The sequence below is a fragment of the Rosa chinensis genome, chromosome 1 (genome assembly GCF_002994745.2).
Source record: "Rosa chinensis cultivar Old Blush chromosome 1, RchiOBHm-V2, whole genome shotgun sequence".
NCBI lineage: Eukaryota > Viridiplantae > Streptophyta > Magnoliopsida > Rosales > Rosaceae > Rosa > Rosa chinensis.
In genome coordinates this window covers 929,321-952,500 of record NC_037088.1, presented here as the reverse complement: position 1 = coordinate 952,500, position 23,180 = coordinate 929,321, and the positions used below count along the sequence as shown (strand labels likewise).

At 37.0% G+C, this 23,180-nt stretch overlaps 1 pseudogene; it reads left to right on the top strand.

The window, feature by feature from the left end:
- The first annotated feature begins 463 nt into the window (after nucleotides 1-463).
- LOC112191255 lies at nucleotides 464-2,893 on the top strand (annotated as a pseudogene).
- Nucleotides 2,894-23,180: the final 20,287 nt, after the last annotated feature.

The following is a 23,180-nucleotide window of genomic DNA, read 5'->3' as shown; positions in this document are numbered from 1 at the left end:
AAGGAAAAGAAGTGAAAATCTCCTAACCTAAGCAATAAAAGAGGGACGTGATCAGTTTGGACGGAGAAGGGCCGCACAAGAGAAAGAAAGAACGACATCTTCTGCCATCAACTAGATGCCATCTCTTCCTCTTCCTTTCTTCTAGTTTTTGTTTTGTTCATGACTATGTCTAGCTAAATACTTTTGTAGCTAGGGGCGATTTCAAAGCCCCAAACATGTTCAATTCATATTGATGATAATTCAGTTTTTGGTTTTCTATATTATCAATTGAGTGTTTGTTTCACTGTGTCTACAAGATGAATCTTTGCTTGTTTGTTTAGGTGCACAACTAAATGAATAGGTTAGGGTTCTAATGCTAGGAGTAACACTAGATTCGTATATGTCGTGTGTTGGTTCCAATTGAGTAGCAAAATGTTTTCTTGAATTACATGTGACTCAAACCCTAGGTTTAGCAAGACTACCAATGTTCAAGGATACCAATCCTGCGCAATCAAAGATTGCATTTGTTATGTTCAAGGATGCCAAAGCTCTTGAAATCGCACTCTTGTTATCGGTATGTACTCAAATTGCTCTCCTTTCTCTTGGAATTGAAGTCAGTGTGCCTAGTAATTCCATTCTATTCATAACAATGTTTATGTCTTTACTCTTTACTTATTTAACTTTTTAAAAGTTTTTTCTGGGGTTTTGATTTTGTGTTTGGGAGTCATCATGCATCTTCTTCTATTTGGCTGTAGATATTGAAAAAAATAAAAAATGAAAATAAAAACTTGTGTTTTGGATTGCAAGGAGCAACAATGGTTGATTAAATTGTGACTATATCTCCTGTTGAAAATTATGTACCAATTAATGAGATGCTAGTAAGTTTCCTTTGTTGTTTCCTTCCTTTGGCCAAAACTTGCAGTTTATTAGTGCAATATTTGCAAGCATAGCAATTGGTGGAAAGTGCTGTTTGTGCTGCCTCTGCTGAAAGTGTTTCACCAAATGTTGAGGTAGCTAATAACACCACCACACATATAACACTTTCAAGAATTGTAACTTGTTGAAAACAAATCATATACAGGGAATTAAGTACTTTTTTACTGTGTGTGAGATTTTTCCTGGAAATGGAAACAAGTTTTGTACAATAAATTACCTAGAAATATATCAGTTAGTGATCCCAGAGATGATGTACGTACCTAAATAAACTATGACAAATTTTTTTTCTTTTAAGTGCTCAGTAATTGTCTCGCTATTTCCCTTTAAAATTTCAAAAAGGGCTTAGGGTAGTGTGTTTTTGATTATAGGATAAAGATGGCTCTCCTAACAATGGAAGGGTGTATGTAAATAGAGCTCAAGATGTAATGTCTAGTATGTTTGCAAAAGGTTCAGCAATTGGACAAGAAGCCGTGAACAAGGCTAAAGCATTTGATGAAAAGCATCGGTTGAGAGAAAGTGCATCTGAGAAAGTAACTTCCTTTGACAAGAGAGTGGGGCTCACAGAGAAATTGATAGTAGGCCTTTCAGTGGTTAACGAGAAAGTGAAGTCTGATAAAACAATGGCAACAATATTTGCAGCAGAGAGAAAATTAAATGATATTGGATCAACTGTCAAAACAAGCAGGTATGTGATATGAGCCCAAGAAAATATGATCCTCCAATTTTGGTTTGGGTTTTCTGCTCATTAGCATGTAAATTATTGCATACCTTGCATAAAAACAATGCTGATAGTGCATAATTGTTTGTAAATCAGGATAAGAATCTATTTGTAGACTATTTTCATGGGCATCCGTTGGAGATATTTTATACTTATGTTTCTAGGCCACTTGGTAGTTTATTTAGTAGGAAGCCATACCACATTATTCTTTAGACGTCAATGTACTTCCCAGAAAAAAAAGTTCAAAAATAAAGGTCGGTTTTAGCGTATACATCTTGGACATGCATATAGTAGGATCTTTACCCCAAGCATCATTACATGCTCACAAGGCTGTACCCTTTTAGTTCTTTGATGTTTCTTTTTCTTTTCTACTAAAGTTACATGTATAGTTGTATAAGACGATTATAATATTCTATCTATCCTAAAATCATAATGCATGTACCTATTTGGTGTTTCTAGGTAGTGGTCTGCTCATATGGGTTATCTACTCTAGAAAGAGTAATGTAGATATAAAAAGATATGATATAGAGATTTGTGGTTAAACAAAGGCAAAGTTGATGACCTCTCAAGAGTTGTTTTACTCCAGCTTAATTTAGATGAATGTAAGAAACAAATTTTAGCTGACAATTCTCATTTGGTGCTGATAGGTATGGGACTGTGGGAGCAGCTTGGTTCAATGGTGCTTTTAGCAAGGTGGCAAAGGCAGGGCAAGTTGCAGGTATGAAAACCAGAGAAAAGTTTCATATGACTGTGTCAAACTTGACTGCAAAGGTAGGCTTGCTTCACTCTGTATTATTTATGCAAAACAAAGTTGCATGTGTGTATCCACCCTCTAATAATCAACTGTGCTACAAATTTCAGAGAGCTATTTTTTGTTTGTTAGTTTGGAAGAATGTGCTAGCTGTCATTATTTTCTTTGAAATTGAGAACTCTCCTTGTTTTCTTACTAGAGTTTTATACAAGTTGAATTTGTTAAGTTTGGGTATTGATTTTGGTGGTTCAGTTTTCAGCAATTGGTTGGTTAAGATTTTTCTATATTGCTTTTGCCTTGTTATATTTCGCTTTATTGCTGGTTAGCTTTGTTGCGTATGCTGGTACCATAGCTTTTCTTTTGGTTGATTGCACTCCAAGTTTCTTTTCTTCTTTGAAGATTGGACTTTCATTGTGGACATTTTATTTATTACAAAGGTAATGCTTACAGACTTTGGCTACATGAAGAAAAGAAGGGGGAAGAAAGGCAAGGAGAAGGGAGAGGTGTAGAGATTGGGTCTCTCAAGGGCTGCGACACAAGTTATTGGGAAGACAAGGAGAAAGTGTTCAGCGAAGTTCGATTTGTTGTTCAAGGAGGGTTGTGTTAGCAATTGGCCATTTGGGTAGTTTTGATTTCAGAAGAGAAGGGTTTCTTTTCAAGTTGCTTAGCATCTTTTATTGTTTTACTACTGTGAGTGACTTTGTTATACTTCTTAGTTTTTATTTTTTCTTGTTGGTTTTACTTTGACTTATTTAGAATCTGTTAAAGCTTTTGAAGTGTTAACTAATTGGTTGAGTTTGGTGTTTGATGACTTGAGTTTTGGAGTTATTTGACACTGCCACAAAGAAAGTGTCTTCCTAATATGCTCTGTGACATTGCCAAGCTTGTTGAGACTGGCTAGGAAGTTACAGCTTGGATTCGGGCAATCTCTCTTTTTCATTGGGGTTAATTTACTCGCACAGTATCGAGAACAAGTTCTTAGTTTTTGGTTAGTAATTATTTGGTATATGTATTTCAGGTAGAGCATATTATTAGAGAAGAGAATATGATGGCAGCTCAGAAGATCATCGAGCTATATATTTGCTGAGCTTATTTCTGTTCACAGATTGAGGTCTGCTGATTACTTCTAAATATATTGCAAAGAAACTGGGACCTTGTGTGCAGTGAGGAAAATTGATCTCCTTCCTGATGATCCTAAATCTGCAAAAGTATAAAGCAATTGGAGCAGGTCCTTCCAGGTTTTATTGAAGCCAAAGGCAGCTGAAGGATAAGAGCCATTGAGAATACGAATGTTTTTGATTCATGTATAGCTAGGAATGCTCTTGTTTGGTACATTATCTAGTTACTTGAATGTATTGATGTTTGAATAATGGTACTTGAATTATATGGATTATAGTACTGTTTATATGGTAATATATCGAGCATTATTTATGTGAATATTATTCTTGTTGTCAAAGGTTCAGTCATACAACACAATGCAGAATAATGTGTTGTATGACTGTAAAAGAGTTCAAAATTAAGCCTTCTCCTACAACAGTTGCTGGATGTTAGCAAATTCGATTACAATATTCACACCACATTTAAGACAATATAGCTGTTGTGTGAACTAACAACCAACAACAGAAAATAACAAAATTCTATTGTGTGAGATTCATAACACACAACAGAAATAAAATTATCCCTGTTGTCTGAATCAATCAACAGACAACAGATATCATTTCATTGAGTTGTCTATTACTTATCTCACACAACAAAGAAAAAATTCTATCTGTTATGTGTTATGAATCTCAGACAACAAATAAATAATATAGTTGTTGTGTGTTATGAATCTCAGACAACAGCTAAATTTCATTTTCTGTTGTGTGAATGGCCATGTCAATGCCGAGGCATCCCCACGCATGCCATGCTAGGCACATGCCTGCGCAAAATTCGCACAATAGAAATAATTATCTGTTGAGGAAATGAATATTGGACAACGGTGAAATCACCGTTGTGTGATTTTTCAATCACACAATACTCGTTTAGACCACAGTGAGGCTAGTCATCACACAACTCCAAATATCTGTCATCTGATTAACTTATTGTAGTAGTGATTGTTCTTTGATTTTCGAATAAAGAAATAATGTGAAACAAACAAACAAACAAAATGAAGTTTATATAAGTTGGAAAGCAAAGATGATAAATCCTAGGGCATCAGAATTTAGGGAAAAAGATGCAAACAGTATCTGACCTTTGGCCCATTAGTAACTTTAGTACCTGACAAAAAAAAAATATCACTTTGGTACCTCAAGTTCAAACCACGACCCAACATTAGTATATGGACCGTTAACTCCGCTTAACTCCGTTAAGGAGACTGCCAGCTGTCATATTTTAAAGGGTATTTTCGTCTATTTGTATCTTAATTAATTTTTCTTTTCTTTTAAGCATTTTTTCCCCTCTCTCTCTCTCTCTCTCTCTCTCTCTCTCTCTCTCTCTCTCTCTCCTTTCTTATCTTCTTCTTCCCTCTCTGCAGATCAACCTGCAGATTCCTCATCCTTCCACTCAATCTCTTCCTCTTTCTCTTCGTCCTTATTCAGCCAAGTAAAACAGAGCTAGTGTCAATGTGAAGAAGAATTGAGAAACCCAATCCAAATCGGATATGTCTGAGCAGAGCCCAACCACCACGCAGCCACGATCCCATCACGATGCCGCCTCCGACCCCACCATACCAATCCCCACCAGCGATCAGTCCTGCGAGGGACAAACCGAAACTCGACCGCCGCCGCAGTCTCCCCCTTCCTCATTGCACAAGCCACCGCCGCGATCTCCCCGATACGAATAAGAGGATCATCTCCCCTAAACCCTAAACCCAAATCTATACATCCAAAGCCCCAACCTTTCCCCAATTCCCCGCCGTTCCCTCAAAATCAATTTTAAACGATGCTCTGCCTCGTCGTTTTGATCTCCTCCACATCAATTTCATGAATTTCTTCCTCTTCCCCTAACTCCCCAATTTCACCAGAACCCAATTGCTTTGAAACACCAGCAACCATCCTCCTCCCCAATTTAGAGTTGAGTACCTTTGGGTTTTGGGTTGCTTTTCGCCGCGTTTTCTGATCTGGGTATCGAGTTTCTTCGGCGAAATCGCCCCAATTTGTAGAAATTGGACTGCGAAAACAATTGCAGGGGTGATGATGAAGAAGACGATAGTGATGGGGATGTTAGGAGGTGGAGGCTTTCGTGATTAATTGGAGGGAAGACTAAGCAGTTGCGTCCTCATATCTAATTTTTTTTTCTTCTTATTCACGCTTTCTGGATTTGGTTATTGTGTATGAATGTTTGAAGTTTTTTTTATGCAAAGATTGCATCTTGGTTTGAGTATTTTTGGGTTGATTTTGATGGAATCAAAGCTTCCTTTGGAAGTCCGCCGACTGTTTATGTTCTAAGGCATCAATGGGTCTATTCATGTGAGAAGGCCAAGCAGGAGCTGGATTATAGTCCTAGACACTTGAAGGAAGGATGAGGAATCTGCAGGTTGATCTGCAGAGAGGGAAGAAGAAGATAAGAAAGGAGAGAGAGAGAGAGAGAGAGAGAGAGAAAGAGAGGAAAAAATGCTTAAAAGAAAAAAAAATTAATTAAGATACAAATAGACGAAAATACCCTTTAAAATATGACAGCTGGCAGTCTCCTTAACGGAGTTAAGCGGAGTTAACAGTCCAGATACTAATGTTGGGTCGTGGTTCGAACCTGAGGTACCAAAGTGATATTTTTTTTTTGTCAGGTACTAAAGTTACTAATGGGCCAAAGGTCAGGTACTGTTTGCATCTTTTTCCCCAGAATTTACCACTAATAATTATATCTATGTTTCGATGCAATTAACAAATTCTTTTGTTCCTTTTGATGACAATTCCCGTATCTAAGTATATGATGCCCTCCCTTTCGAGTAAAAATCTTATTCCCTAGCTATGTAGCCTACCCTTCTCAGACATAAATTTAACATGCAAGGATTCATTACGTTCTAGAAAACAAGAGAATCAAACACTACTATAAAAAGGCCATCACACAACACTAATCACCCAATAGAATATAAATCATCCGCTGTGTGTTTATGTAAACTCTATGTAGATACCTCTACTAGCAAGTTTGTTTTATATGTCACCAAGCATAAGTAACACCCTCTTAGGGGGCCCACGAGCCATGGTGGGGCCCAACCTCCACATGCATTTCGTAGCCCGACATTCAACCTACCCTGTGGTAATCGGAAGCGGCCAAGACCTCGCCAGGAAGGTTCCGCAGGAGCCGCCATAATGAACAGCAACCCCTAACCTGACAGAGCTTCTGGAAAGCTGGTGACTATGTTGTGGGCCCCACTAAGCGGCCGTCTCTGGCCAAAGGGCAATTGGGGCACATGCGGCGTCTCTCCGTGATGGGAAAGCTAGATTCAGGAGGCCAGTCTAGGCACTGGAGATCTGGGATAGTAATCTAATCTAATCGGGGTTTGGGCGTAGTGATTAGTCGATACGTCAGACGACACGTTGGTCTTGCCATCATTTGATAAAGGTCCGACGGTGGTGGGCTTCATCCTCTGGTTCCAGAGCCGCCATGGCAGAAAGAAAGAAAGAGAAAGAGATGCGAATTGGGGAGAAAAGAGAGAGGGGCACATGAAATTAATTAATTAAGTCAAGAGCAAAATGTCATTTTTCTTTAAACATGGTAAGTAGGAATAAAAATTTGTTGCTGGGGTAGTGAGAGAGTTTTGGCCAGTTTTGGTAGTTTCAGTTAAGTGTTGTGAAATTTTAATTAAAACTAGCACGCGCATGAATCGCCATTAGTATAGTGTACAAGTACGATGTCGTTCAAACTGAGGATTGATAATCAATTTATAACCTAACTCCATTAATCCAAACACAAAATCACAAAAGCACAATGAACATTTAAGACACAGAAGACATTGTTCTTAGATTTTCGAATAAAAAAATAATGTGAAACAAACAAACAAACAAAATGAAGTTTATAAGTTGAAAAGCAAAGATGATAAAACCTAGGTTATCAGAATTTACCACTAATAATTATATTTATGTTTCGATGCAATTAATAGATTCTTTTGTTTCTTTTCATGATAATTCTCGTATCTAAGTGTATGATGCTCTCCCTTTCGGGTAAAAATCTTATTCCCTACCTATGTAGCCTATCCTTCTCAAGCATAAATTTAACATCCAAGGATTCATTACGTTCTAGAAAACAAGAGAATCAAGCACTACTATAAAAAGGCCATCACACAACACTAATCACACAATAGAATATAAATTGTCCGCTGTGTGTTTATGTAAATTCTATGTAGATACCTCTACTAGCAAGTTTGTTTTATATGTCACCAAGCATAAGTAACACCCTCTTAGGGGGGCCCACGAGCCATGGTGGGGCCCAACCTCCACATTCATTTCGTAGCCCAACATTCAACATACCATGTGGTAGTCGGAAGCGGCCAAGACCTCGCCGGGAAGGTTCCGCTAGAGCCGCCACAACGAACAGCAACCCCTAACCTGACGGAGCTTCTGGAAAGCCAGTGACTATGTCGTGGGCCCCTCTAAGCGGTCGTCTCTGGCCAAAGGGTAATTGGGGCACATGTGGCGTCTCTTCGTGATGGGAAAGCTAGATGCAGGAGGCCAGTCTAGGCACTCGAGATCTGGGATCGTAATCTAATCTAATCGGGGTCTGGGCGTAGTGATCAGTTGATACGTCAGACAACATGTTGGTCTTGCCGTCATTTGATAAAGGTCCGGTGGTGGTGGGCTTCATCCTCCGGTTCCACAGCCGCCATGGCAGAAAGAAAGAAAGAGAAAGATAGTGCGAATTGGGGAGAAAGGAGAGAGGGGCACATGAAATTAATTAATTAAGTCCCGAGCAAAATGTCATTTTTCTTTAAACATGGTAAGTAGGAATAAAAATTTGTTGATGGGGTGAGTGAGATCGTTTTGGCCAGTTTTGGTACTTTCAGTTAAGTGTTGTGAAATTTTAATTAAAACTGGCAAGCGCATGAATTGCCGTTACTATAGTGTACAAGTACGATATCGTTCACACTGAGGATTGATAATCAATTTATAACCTAACTCAATTAATCCAAACACAAAATCCCAAAATCACAATGAACAATTAAGGGAAAGAAGACATTGTTCTTAGATTTTCGAATAAAAAAATAATTTGAAACAAACAAACAAACAAAATGAAGCTACCACAAAACAAAATGAAAAGGAAAGATGATAAAACCTAGGGTATCAGAATTTACCACTTATGTTTTGATGCAATTAACAAATTCTTTTGTTTCATTTTATGACAATTCTCGTATCTAAGTGTATGATGCTCTCCCTTTCGGGTAAAAATCTTATTCCCCAGCTATTGTAGTCTATCCTTCTCAAGCATAAATTTGACATGCAAGGATTCATTACGTTCTAGAAAACAAGAGAATCAAGCACTACTATAAAAAGGCCATGACACAACACTAATCACACAATAGAACATAAATCATCCGCTGTGTGTTTATGTAAACTCTATGTAGATACCTCTACTAGCAAGTTTATTTTATATGTCACCAAGCATAAGTAACACCCTCTTAGGGGGGGCCACATACTACACAAAGTGAACCCGACAATAGTCAAAAGCCTGTTGTCTGAATGAAAATGGAGTTGTTGTCTAGTAGCCTGCCGTCTGATCTCCCCCATCAGACAACATTCTTTTTTAATTGTCTCTTTGGTCATTCACACAACATGTGTGCCAAAATATGTGTTGTCTAAATTTATCAAATTTCTTTCCATGACAGCAGCCTATTGTCGGGTATGAACTCAGACAACATCTTCTTGGTTGGGTGTCGAGTGAAATTCATAAAGCACAACAATCTATCTAAGGCTGTGTTGTCTGTTAAATATCTTCAACAACAATACTGTAAGAAACTTTATATGTGAAGTAAACATCAAACAAGCATTTTTGATTACCAAATGTTGTGTTAAATGCATTACCAATATCAATTTGCTCGAAATGGTGTTGTCTTGAATGAACCTCATACTATACTTTCAGTTACCTTATGTTGTCTAACTCTTATCTAAGATGACAGTTAGCTGGATTCCAGTGTTGTCTGAAATAGAATTAATATGACAATCTTTTGGATACATGTGTTGTACGGGATACATTTCAGACCACACATTTTATTTTTCTTGTTGTCTGAATCTACCATTTTATAACAAGTTTGAGGATGCCCGTGTTGTTTGGATGGCATTAATGACAACTTGGTAGATGTCGATGTTGTCTAAATGCTTTAAGATGACAAGTTGTTAAATAAAAGTGTTGTCTGGATTTTCCTCAGACAATACGCTTCATTTTGACCTTTTGTATTGTGTGATAAGTTGCACTACAACAGTTACTAATCCTATATATGTTGTTGGAAATGAGTTTGCACAATTGATCTGGAAATAGGCAGATATGAAATTCAAAGTTATTGTCATTTACTTCATCATTCTCACAAATCTTACATTATCAATTCAAAGTACAATCATCAACTCATGTCCAACCAAATCCATAGAACAAAGTTTCAACTAAACTAAAAAAAAAACACAGCTCCACAAGTACCGAGCACAATGCTTACATATATGTCTTGACCATAAATTTTGCCCACACATTTCTGACCACATCAATATCTTCCTGAGTATATGTTGTTTTGCCTCTTCTCTCCCACTAAAATAAATAGGATTGCAGTTAGTAATTGACAAAATTGCAGAAAAGAATCTATAGTTGTCATTGAGCATTATGTATTCTGGGCAACCTTGACAAAGTTTTGTAATTTGAGCATTACATAAATTCCACTTAGTAAATGACAATCAAAATTTCAATAACCATAATCCAAAAACTATAAAAACTGTTTCATAAAAGGTTTCATAATCGTACCGCACAATTTTTCCAAGTGGTTCCTAATTTTCTGCCTTGTCTCTTAAGTTGAGCATTATGTATTTTGATGTCACTTTAAAATTAGCAGAACATTTGTGTTAATTGTAGCTGAAACATCAGTTTAAATTAAGTCAATTACTACAAAGCAAATTAAGTACAAATATACTGCATGTGGCCTGTTGCTCTAATAAATGTGCGTCTATGCACCATGCACCATATATAGCATGGAAAACCACACTATATTGGTACTCATTGGAGATATCATGATAGGAAATCACTGAATGTGGGAACATCTAAAATGGTTTTTTACTAAAAAAATTTCTGATATTTTACGTACTTTAATATGCATTACTTACAATATATATATATATATATATATATATATATTTATACAGATCTTATCCAGAGCGAGGTTAGAGTTTAAGGTCACTTTTCGGTCGCATTTCCACATCTCGACCGTTCAGTTTTTAGCTACTAATGTATAGATCATCTATGCAAAATTTCAACCAAATTGATGGTCGTTAAGGTATTGATAACTGCCTTAAAGCTAGTACGGTTTAGGTTGGACAGATTCAGTTCGTCCACTGGGTTAAGTGAGTTAGATACCTTAAAGATCATCAATTTAGATGAAATTTTGCTTAGATGATTTATACATTAGTACCTAAAAACTGAACGGTCGAGATGTGGATATGAGACCAAAAAGTGACCCTAAACCCTAACTTCGCTCTGAAATTTCAAAGCAAGGCCTCGCTCTGGATAAAATCTGTATGTGTGTGTGTGTGTGTATATATATATATATATATATATTTATATGCCGGGTAATTGTCTTGCTACATTATGTGAGTGACAGGACTTTCGACTTTCAATTGAAGGAGGAAAATTCATTTTGTGCTGAGCTCATCTCAATAAACTTATTTCCTGAGTAAGTTGTCGACGTGGATCTTCTGTTCTCCCACTGTGAGTGAGGGCTAATTCCTGATTCTAAACCATCATAGAAACAAGGAAACATGTTATCCATGTTTGGCTTGCCACTACCGACGTATGATATATCAGCTTCTGATGAGATCTGATATGACTTGTTCATTGCCAAGTTTCCTCTTGTGAATGGTGGCCTGCATTTTTATTAGGTTACTACTCCAAAAAGTTTACAGGCACATTGAACTTTACATTTGCTCATAAATAGCTGGGTACATCACAGCCTACATATCTATACGTCCCAATGCATTAGAGCTTACTTGATTTCAAAGTCATCTGGCTTGCTAGGGGGGTGGTAACGAGTGCTCTCTGATTCTGTATCAATTAATCAGAGAAACTTAAGTGAGCACATAATGACAAAAATCATTTCCTGAGGTAGCAAATCAATATGGTAATGCTTTCAATTATAGAGACAAACCTCTAGCTTGCCGGTAGCTCATCCTCATGTATCATTTGATTCAGAAACTTTACAGGGTTGGTGCTGCATCTGATTATATGAGGAAGCAGCGTCCTAAAGTCGTGGTGTCATGGTAGCGGTTTGGACATTTGAGAGCTTTCCTTTTCCAACTACATACACGCTGCAAAAATCCGATGCCCCTTTCAACACAATGCTTGGAACAACTGTGGTTCTGAATCTTGTGTCAAATAAAACTTTGAATAGTTAGAATGCATGTAATTGTCTCTTCAATAGATTAAAATGTGCAGAACCAAATGTCAAATTCAATATTCAAAGCTTGCATCTTTTGGAGAAGTGAAAAACAGTTTCGTTGTCGAAGAGAAGAACTGGTTGTGTTCCCATGTTCCGTCCAGCGGCACATCTTCCAAACGTCGTCGCCGGACGGGTAGGTTTCGTTTCTCAGTCCGCCGGTGAAGGTCCGAAGCAGATTATGTTAAATCAATTGTGGACTCATCACAAGTTATCCTAGAGCAACTAGGAAACCATCAAAGCATTAAATCGAATACAACATGGATATGGAAAAGAATCAACCTAGATATCTAATGTGATAGTGTATTTATCATTGGATTAGGAATCCATTAATTGGACTACAAGAAAGTCCTAAACTGTGATGCATTAGGATTCTTAGATACAAGACTTGATCCTTAAGGAAAACCTTTATGGGAGGATTCTTAGGACTAGTACTTGTATAAATAAGAGGTTAGGGTCCCTGTTATCACCCCCGTTCTACAAGCATTGTGTTCTGCCCATTCAGAAGCTACAGTTGGTGAATAGCAGAAGACTTCAACCTCGTCTTCATCCTTTGTTTTTGCAGCTGCAGCAATGGCTTCTACTTATGACGTCAATGGTATGTTTAAAGTCAATAATGAACATGTAATTGTGTGAGCTTGTTTGTAATTTAGTTTTACAATTGGTATCAGAGCTTAGGCTCACAAATTGTTCTTCAATATATTTTGAAACAAAATCGTTTTAGGTTTTTAAATAAAAATAAAAAATAAAAATTTTGCTTTGCAATAAAACGGCCACGTTTTGGCCACCTTCAAAAAAATCCTTCTTGACCCAAGAAGCAACATACGTTGATCCAAGCCCAGACCCGATCCAAAACCTACTTCAGAAACTAAAGAAAGTGACCGTTATCACAACGGTCACATGAGGCGCGATTGGTTTCTGGGCATTCAGAATCGGAGATGCACAAGATGAACTCATCTTGTAGGGATTCAAGACCCCTATGTTGCTCGATTAAGATGCCAATAAGGATTTTTTTGCTGCCTTCTGTTTCTGAGTTGCTCGATTAAGATGCCAATAAGGATTTTTTTGCTGCCTTCTGTTTCTGAATTCATGCTTCCGCGAAAATTTCTGCAGCAAAATTGGGAAAATTGCAAAGATCAGGTTTTTACAGAAAATTCAGTTTCGTTTTCGATTTTGTTTTTGTTGATTGTTGAGCACAAGAACCCTAGTAGCATTCCCGGCGTGCGCATAGGATAGAGTAGATGGTGACCGGATGAAATTTAATTTCTTGGATGCGTTCTTGTGAAATTGGTTTTGTGTTTGCATATCTGTGTTACTTCTGCTTGTGAATTGATATGCATGTCTGAGATAAATTCTTGAGTTTTGTATCTGTGTTTTGGTATAACAATGTATGCAGAAATCTCCCAAAATTCTTTGGCATTGTTAAAATTTTACAGGTACAAAGAGCTTAGTTTCTTATAAAGGTCATTGATCCGGATAGAAAACAAGTTTACAAGCTCGTTTTGGTTTGTGTTTTCTGTTGTTTTGAGTGAACATATTGCACAAAGCATTCTTCATTAATTCTTGCAGAAAGCTTTAAGTTAACAAACCTGAAAATTGTATCTTGTGTTTTAAAATTATACATATAATTTTTGCTTCCAAAGAAGTAGTACAGTATGATTTTAGAATGCAAATAGCAATATGCATAACTGTTGTTTTCAAATATGGATACTTAGAATACAAATTTCTGTCTAAAGATGTGATTTGTTTTCTTTGGATAACTTGTTTTCAACAGATATGGCTTATTGATTTGGAACCTTCAGAATATCATGTCTTCTGCTTAAAAGTGATGCATGCTATTAATTTTGGTTAAAGGGCTATTGATATGTGACATTGCTTGTGTTTTGTTTTCTGTTTGCATTGTTTTGGTTTTGATATTGCTTGAAGTTACAGAAAACATAAAACTTAAAAATTTTAAGAACTTTACAGATAGAAAACTTACAAAGCTTTATTTTGTTTTGCTCTTTAGGAATCCCTACTGTGACCTTGAACACCATTCAGCTCCTAACTGGCTATAACTACAAGAAGTGGAGAAACCAAGTAGAATTTTACCTAGCCATGAACCAGAACATGGACCTTTGCTTAACTGAGGATGAACCTGAGAAGCTTACTAGTGAAAGTTTAGATGAAGAGAAGAAATATTTTAAGGAATGGCATAAGGCTAATAAGATGGCAAAGAATGTTATTAGGACTACCATGTCAGACACAGTTAGAGGTAGCATAGAGGAACCTGATCTAGCCATGGATTTTTTATATGCCATTCATGATATGTACCGGGAAAGTGATAAACCTGAGGCAGCTAGGCTGGCAAAGGAATTTAACGACCTTAAGTACACTGGAACAGGAAGAGTGAGAGAGCATATCATGAAGCTTATTGAGATTAATGCTCAGCTAAGGGACCTCAACATGGGGGTCACTGACGATTATGTAGTGCACACTGCACTGCATTCCCTGACTAATAGTTTTAGCCAACTAAGAACCAGCTACAATGCTCAGAAGGAAAAATGGAGCCTCAAGGAGCTAATTGCCGTTTGTGTAGATGAGGAGGACAGAATTAGGAAGGAAAGAGAGCCGAGTACGTCAGTGAACCTTGTTGAGAAGCCTAAGAAGAAATACCAGAACCAGTCTAAGCTCAAGCCTACCAAAACCATCTTCAAAGGATCTACCTCAGGAGCAGCTAAAGCCAACAAACCATTTAGGTTCAAGTGCTATTTCTGTAAGAAAATAGGGCACATGAAGAAAGACTGCACAGGCTTTAAGAATTGGTTGATCAAAAAGGATAATTTTTCTAACTCACTGTTTTCTTTAGAAATTAATTTAGTTAATGTTGAACCAACAACTTGGTGGATTGATTCAGGAAGCCCCTTACATATTACTAATTCTCTGCAGGGATTCATAAGAAAGAGAGTCCCAAGAAGTGATGAAGTGAACCTGTGTGTAGGCAATGGCATGAGAGTGGCAGTCAAAGCTATAGGGACCTTAAAATTAGATCTTGGTTTAGGAAAGTTGTTAGTTTTGGATAATGTTTATTATGTACCTTCCATGAGAAGGAATTTAATTTCAGTTTCTCTTTTGGTTAAATATGGATGTAGACTTCTTATTGACAATAATGGAATTATTATTTCCAAAGATTCAGTTCAAATTGGTTCTGGTGTTATATTGAATGATTACCTACAGTTAAATTGTTCACACAGTCAACAAGAAATTTCTCTTGTTGAAAATAATAACACATCGAGTAACACTTTAACTGGTGTTAAAAGAACTAAATGCAATGAAAAGTCTGCATATTTGTGGCATAGAAGACTTGGCCATATATCAAAAGAGAGATTGAAAATTTTGGTTAAAAACAATATCTTGAATGAACTTGACTTTTCTGATTTACAAGATTGTGTTGAATGTTTTAAGGGAAAAATAACTAACTTAAGGAAAAAGATTGCATACAGAAGCCAAGCACTTTTAGAGCTCATACACACTGACATTTGTGGTCCATTTAGAACTCAAACAATCTGTGGAAACATGTATTTCATAACCTTCATCGATGACTTCTCTAGATATTGTTATGTTTATCTACTTTCAGAAAAATCTCAAGCACTTAAAGCCTTTCAAATATTTAAGGCTGAAGTAGAAAAACAACTAGAGAAGAAAATCAAAACTGTTAGATCAGATAGAGGTGGTGAATTTTATGGAAAATACACAGAGAGTGGACAACAAAAGGGTCCTTTTGCCTTGTTTCTGCAAGAACAAGGCATTAAGGCTCAATATACCACACCATATAATCCTCAGCAAAATGGTGTGGCTGAGAGAAAGAATAGGACGCTTTTGAACATGGTCAGGAGCATGATGTGCACAACAGGCCTACCTAGGTTTTTATGGGGTGAAGCTTTAAGGACTGCAAACTATGTTTGCAATAGAACACCTAGTAAAGCTATCGAGAAAACTGCTTTTGAGTTATGGTGTGGCAGAAAGCCTAGCCTCCACCATTGTCATGTGTGGGGCTGCCCTGCAGAAGCTAGAATCTACAATCCAAACATTAACAAACTTGATCCTAAAATAGTAAGCTGCTATTTTATAGGCTACCCTGAAAAATCTAAGGGTTATAAGCTTTATGCAGCTCAACACTCACCAAGAATTTTTGAAACACATCAAGTCAAATTCTTGGACGAGAAAATTCACAATACAAGTCTTGAGGATTTATCTTCAGAATTTGAAGAAATTGTGGATAATGAGCATACTGAAAGTATATTGCCTATAATTCATGATACATAAGCAGCCATTAGTGTTCCAAAAACTCAAAATGCACAAGATCAACTTGTTGATCAAGCAGTGCATTTTGCAGATGATCAAGCTAACCCTGAACCCTTAACTGATCAACCACAGCCTATAGAACCTCAAGATCAGCCTGCAAAACCACAACAAAATCAAAATCTCCAATTAAGAGGTCTCATAGAGCAAGGAAACCAACTTATGGGGGGGAAGATTCTGACTACATTGTTTATTGGCAAGAACATGAAGTTGAAATTGATCTTGCAAATGACAATGATCCAGTTACTTTCAATCAAGCTATTGAAAGCAGTCAATCAAATGAGTGGAAACAAGCTATGGAAGCTGAGATTGAGTCCATGAACCACAATGTAGTTTGGGATTTAGTGAAACCTGACCCCAAACAGAAGGCTATAGGCTGCAAGTGGGTGTTTAAAACCAAGAGAGATGCAAATGGGAATATTGAGAGATATAAAGCTAGGTTAGTTGCCAAGGGTTTCACACAGAAGGAGGGTATTGATTTTACTGAAACTTTTTCCCCAGTTTCAACCAAAGACTCTTTTAGGATCATTATGGCACTTGTAGCTCAGTTTGACATGGAGCTACATCAGATGGACGTCAAGACAGCCTTCTTGAATGGAGAACTCGATGAGGTTATTTACATGAAGCAGGCTGAAGGGTTTATGGAACCAGGTACAGAAGACTTAGTCTGCAGGTTAAGGAAATCCATTTATGGTTTAAAACAGGCCTCTAGACAGTAGTATAAAAAGTTTGACTCTGTGATTTCTTCTTTTGGATTCACTGAGAATCTAGTGGATGAGTGTGTTTATCTCAAAACATTTGGAAACCAATTTATATTTCTAGTACTTTATGTTGATGACATTTTGTTGGCCAGTAGCAATTTAAAGCTACTTAAAGAAACCAAAGCTTTTCTGTCAAAGAATTTTGACATGAAAGATTTAGGAGAGGCATCATATGTACTAGGAATAGAAATTAAGAGAGATAGAGCACAGGGGCTGCTAGGTTTATCCCAGCAAAGCTATATTGCCAAAATACTGAAAAGATTTGGCATAGAGACTTGTGCATCAGGGGAAGTTCCAATGTCTAAAGGAGATAAGCTCACTAAGAAACAAAGTCCAAATAATGAAGAAGAAAAAGTGAATATGGAGTCCAAGCCTTATGCAAGGCTTGTTGGCAGTCTAATGTATGCTCAGGTCTGCACTAGACCTGACTTGTCTTTTGCAGTTGGTATTCTTTCCAGGTTTCGGTCTAATCCAGGTCATGAACACTGGGTAGCTGGAAAGAAAGTACTCAGGTACTTGCAGAGGACTAAAAACCACATGCTTGTGTATAGACAAATGGAAAAATTGAAGCTTGTAGGATACACAGACTCAGATTTTGCAGGAAATTATCCTGATTCCAAGAAATCGACTTGTGGATATGTCTTTACTCTTGCAGGAGGGGCTATTGCTTGGAAAACCATGAAACAAACCTTAGTGACAACATCTACAATGCAGGCAGAATTTATTGCAGTATATGAAGGAATGTGTGAAGGGCTATGAATTAGAAATTTCTTGATGCAGACTAGAATTTTAAGTCATATAGTTTCTGATGCTCTTGTAATTTATTGTGACAATGAGGCAGCTGTGTTCTTCAGTAAAAACAGTAAAAGGTCAAATAACTCAAAGCATATTGACCTCAAGTATTACAGTGTGAGAGAGAGAGTCAAGCATGGTGAAATTTCAGTATTAAGTATAAGCACAGACTTTCAGCTTGCAGATCCATTCACTAAGGCATTGTCAGTTGCAGTTTTCAAGAAACATATTGAGAACATTGGTGTTTTACCTAGTTTAGGTTCTTGAGTTCAGTGGGAGTCTATTTAGTAAGAGCAAATTTTTATGAGTTTTGTATTTTCTAAGTTCTTGTAAGTTTCTGGTAGTTGTGAATTCCAGTCTATTCATCATCACAACTTTATGTATTATTGAATTTTGATTATCAATAAAATTCTCGAGGTATTTCATTCAAGTTGTGTTACTGCAATTTTATTAAAATTCTCTGCAACTTTATTTTGTGTTCTTGATTTATCTAAATGTCAGATGGTCTTGTAATTTCAGTGAACATGTTCTTTCAGTTTAAAGTACAAGCATTAAGGCCGTCGTGTTTTCAGTTATGCTTGAGTTTCTGTTTTGAAACATTCAGTTGGACCATTTAGGTATATGATCTTCTGGTAATACACGATGTTCATATACTGCATCTTTTGTTTTAATAGCATATGTGGAATGCAGGAGTTTATGATAGTGGTCTGGAAGTGCTGCATTTTTGTTAAAATGTATGCTTTTCCTTGCTCTGCTTAAGCTACTGTGTTATGACCATGTTGAATGGATTTTGAGACTTTTCCTTATTCTGGTGCACACTACAGTTGGTTGTAAATGAGTTGATGTTGTTCAGTTTTGGTTGTCCTAGATAACCAGTGATAGTCCAAGTGGGAGATTGTTAAATCAATTGTGGACTCATCACAAGTTATCCTAGAGCAACTAGGAAACCATCAAAGCATTAAATCGAATACAACATGGATATGGAAAAGAATCAACCTAGATATCTAATGTGATAGTGTATTTATCATTGGATTAGGAATCCATTAATTGGACTACAAGAAAGTCCTAAACTGTGATGCATTAGGATTCTTAGATACAAGACTTGATCCTTAAGGAAAACCTTTATGGGAGGATTCTTAGGACTAGTACTTGTATAAATAAGAGGTTAGGGTCCCTGTTATCACCCCCGTTCTACAAGCATTGTGTTCTGCCCATTCAGAAGCTACAGTTGGTGAATAGCAGAAGACTTCAACCTCGTCTTCATCCTTTGTTTTTGCAGCTGCAGCAATGGCTTCTACTTATGACGTCAATGGTATGTTTAAAGTCAATAATGAACATGTAATTGTGTGAGCTTGTTTGTAATTTAGTTTTACAGATTACAGGCCGGAACGAGGAAGATCGATGGTGGAGTCATCCGTATGCAACTGTCGAGATCGTCCAACAATATGCAACCGCCGAGATCATCGAACAGTTTGCAGCCGCCGACTTGGGCCAACAAATATCCCTTTGGCCACGATCGTCGGAGCCTGGGAGAGGGCAAGTGGATCATTTGAGGCTGCAATTCGAATCCGGGTGCAATCTGACCCCGGCGATCCGGCAACAATGGTTGAGCGTGCTGCCCCATTTGAGTGCTTGCACGACGGTGATTGGACCTCTGTGTTCGTCGGCAGCGGCGGGGATTGAATATGGCGTGATCTGGTCACTGGCTCCGGCCGAGTTTCGATGGCATCGAGTTCCGTTGGGAACGGTTGACGGTGATGGCCAACATGGGTCGTGGGCCAACTACGGGTCGTGGGCCTGTCTAGGACCGTGGGCCTCTACGAGAAGGCATGAGGTGCTGGCTGGTGTGCACTCTGGGTCATGGGCCTGTCATCTGTTCTTGGGCCTGTGCTGGTGGGCTTACATTGTTGTAGGGAGAGTCAAGCGGAATGTCCTTGTCTGAACTCAATGTGCCTTGTTTGTCCTAGAGAGGAGTCGAATCGTTATCAAATGGACGAACTCTCCTAGTGGCAAGATGAAACTAGGCCTCATCAAAAAGCCCGCGGATCAAGTGGGCCGATGGAGGCCCGCAAAAAAGCCCGCAAAAACCCGGCCCAGCCCATAGGCCCGGCCCGCCAAAAGCCCTCTAGGCCCGGCCCGTAAAAGCCCGCAAAATATTATATATATATATATATGTGTGTGTGTGTGTGTGTGTGTGTGTGTTTATATATATATTAATATATATATATATATATATATATATATGTATATGTGTGTGTGTGTGTTATATATATAGATATATCTATATGTGTGTGTGTGTTTATAAATATATATATATATATATAGACACATATAGATATATATTTGTGTGTGTGTTTATATAGATATATATATATATATATATATATATCAATATATCATATATGTGTGTGTGTGTGTGTGTTTATATATACATATATATATATATATATATATATTAATATATGTGTGTGTGTATATATATATAGAGAGAGAGAGATATATATATATATATATATATGTGTGTGTGTGTGTGTGTGGAAGTTCTTATACTATTATATTTCTATATAAAATATGTGCATATATATATATATATATATATATATATATATTCTACATATCGGTTGACCAATCCGATCGGATTCGAAAATATGGTGAAATTGGCTAAATTTTTTACCACACTCATAATTTATTGTAATAAACTCATCCAACGGTCGGTTTTTCCATTTTCTTTGAATTGATAGGGGTTGCTCTTTGGAGTGTATGATATATAAATATAGGTTTATAAGAGTAACTACATTTGACCTAGTTGATCGAATTCGAAACGAGAACCAAATTGGCTGAATTTTCTACAACCACCATAAAACATTACAATCTCTCCATCGATCGGTTAGTTTCTCCGAATTCATTTTCTACTTCAGGGTTGCTTTAGAATGAACCTAAACAATTTAAATGCAATGTATAAGTCATACAACTATAGGAATAAAATTGGTATAGACCAATGTGTTTGTAATTAAAATTAATTTTTTTATCTTATATCCACGCACATCCATTGATGGAATATATACAAACGTGATGTGAAAAAATAAGCACATTTCGCAGTTGTCACGGCATCGGTCAACTAATAAAACATATAAGTGACTACGGTTGACCAATCCGATCGGATTCGAAAATATGGTGAAATTGGCTAAATTTTTTACCACACTCATAATTTATTGTAATAAACTCATCCAACGGTCGGTTTTTCCATTTTCTTTGAATTGATAGGGGTTGCTCTTTGGAGTGTATGATATATAAATATAGATTTATATGAGTAACTACGTTTGATCTAGTTGATCGAATTAAAAACGATAACCAAATTGGCTGGATTTTCTACAATCACCATAAAACATTACAATCTCTCCATCGAGCGGTTGGTTTCTCCGAATTCATTTTCTACTTCATGGTTGCTTTAGAATGAACCTAAACAATTTAAATGCAATGTATAAGTCATACAACTTTAGGAATAAAATTGGTATAGACCAATGTGTTTGTAATTAAAATTAATTTTTTTATCTTATGTCCACGCACATCCATTGATGGAATATATACAAATGTGATATGAAAAAATAAGCACGTTTCGCAGTTGTCACGGTATCGGTCAACCAATAAAACATATAAGTGACTACGGTTGACCAATCCGATCGGATTCGAAAATATGGTGAAATTGGCTAAATTTTTTACCACACTCATAATTTATTGTAATAAACTCATCCAACGGTCGGTTTTTTCATTTTCTTTGAATTGATAGGGGTTGCTCTTTGGAGTGTATGATATATAAATATAGGTTTATAAGAGTAACTACGTTTGACCTAGTTGATCGAATTCGAAACGTGAACCAAATTGGCTGGATTTTCTACAACCACCATAAAACATTACAATCTCTCCATCAAGCGGTTGGTTTCTCCGAATTCATTTTCCACTTCATAGTTGCTTTAGAATGAACTTAAACAATTTAAATGCAATGTATAAGTCATATAACTTTAGGAATAAATTTGGTATAGTCCAATGTGTTTGTAATTAAAATTAATTTTTTTTTATCTTATTTCCACGCACATCCATCGATGGAATATATACAAACGTGATATGAAAAAATAAGCACGTTTCGCGGTTGCCACGCCATCGGTCAACCAATAAAACGTATAAGTGACTACGGTTGACCAATCCGATCGGATTCAAAATAATGGTGAAATTGGCTAAATTTTTTACCACACTCATAATTTATTGTAATAAACTCATCCAACGGTCGGTTTCTCATTTTCTTTGAATTGCTATATGTAGCTCTTTGGAGTGTATGATGTATAAATATAGATTTATAAAAAATTAGTGTCTTTAAAAATTTATTTATCAACAAATTAGTATCTATATATAAATATAGATTTTTTTGGGTACAATATAGTTATATAGATTGTTATCTTTGGTTGTATTTGATCATTATCCATTGAATTTCCAAAGCTTGATTAAAAAAAAAAATACTTGTGTCTTTAAATATTTATTTATAAATAAAGCCCGCAAGGCCCTGCCCAAAAAAGCCCGCAAGGCTAAGCCCTGCCCGGCCCGAAAAAGCCCGCAAGGCCCGCTTTATATGGACGGGTTTGGATCCTTTGATTTTTAATAAAGCCCGGCCCGGCCCGACCCGCAATTATTTAAAAATATAGCAAGGCCCGGCCCAAGCCCGCTATGAATGGGCCCGGCCCGGCCCGTTGACGACCCCTAGATGAAACCTAGTGCTGCTGGTCGGCAACATAGTGGGAAAGCAAGTTTAATTGCTTTATGGCTTCGTATAAGCTTTATCTTTCCGTTATGTCACCCTTGTAAAGCAAATTGTGTTACCCAAATATCTAGTTTGTCAACCCTTGCTGGTCGGTGCATGTTTGAGTACATAAGATTAGTGGAGATTCCTATTATTATTTGAGATGCTCTCTCGGTACTTATTGTAATTCGGGATTTAGGCTTTACGCCTCCCCCATTGTATTCAACAATTTCATTAACGAAGGCCTGAAGGCGGTTGCACCAACCCTTTAATTATTCAAAGCTTGCATATATTTTGTTGGGAAAACTAGTAAAATTTATAACACTGATTGGAAATTAAAGATGTAAGAATGTAAGATCCCTGATTGTTATGTTTAGTACTGTACGTTGATCGATCATTGTAATAACCACGGAACGGAAGAAACATCTCTTCGGGTTGAGAGTCGTGTGTCACGTCAGAGATCAAAACCATCCCCCCCAGCTGCAGACAAGGCTGAGAAAATAAACATCAACATCATC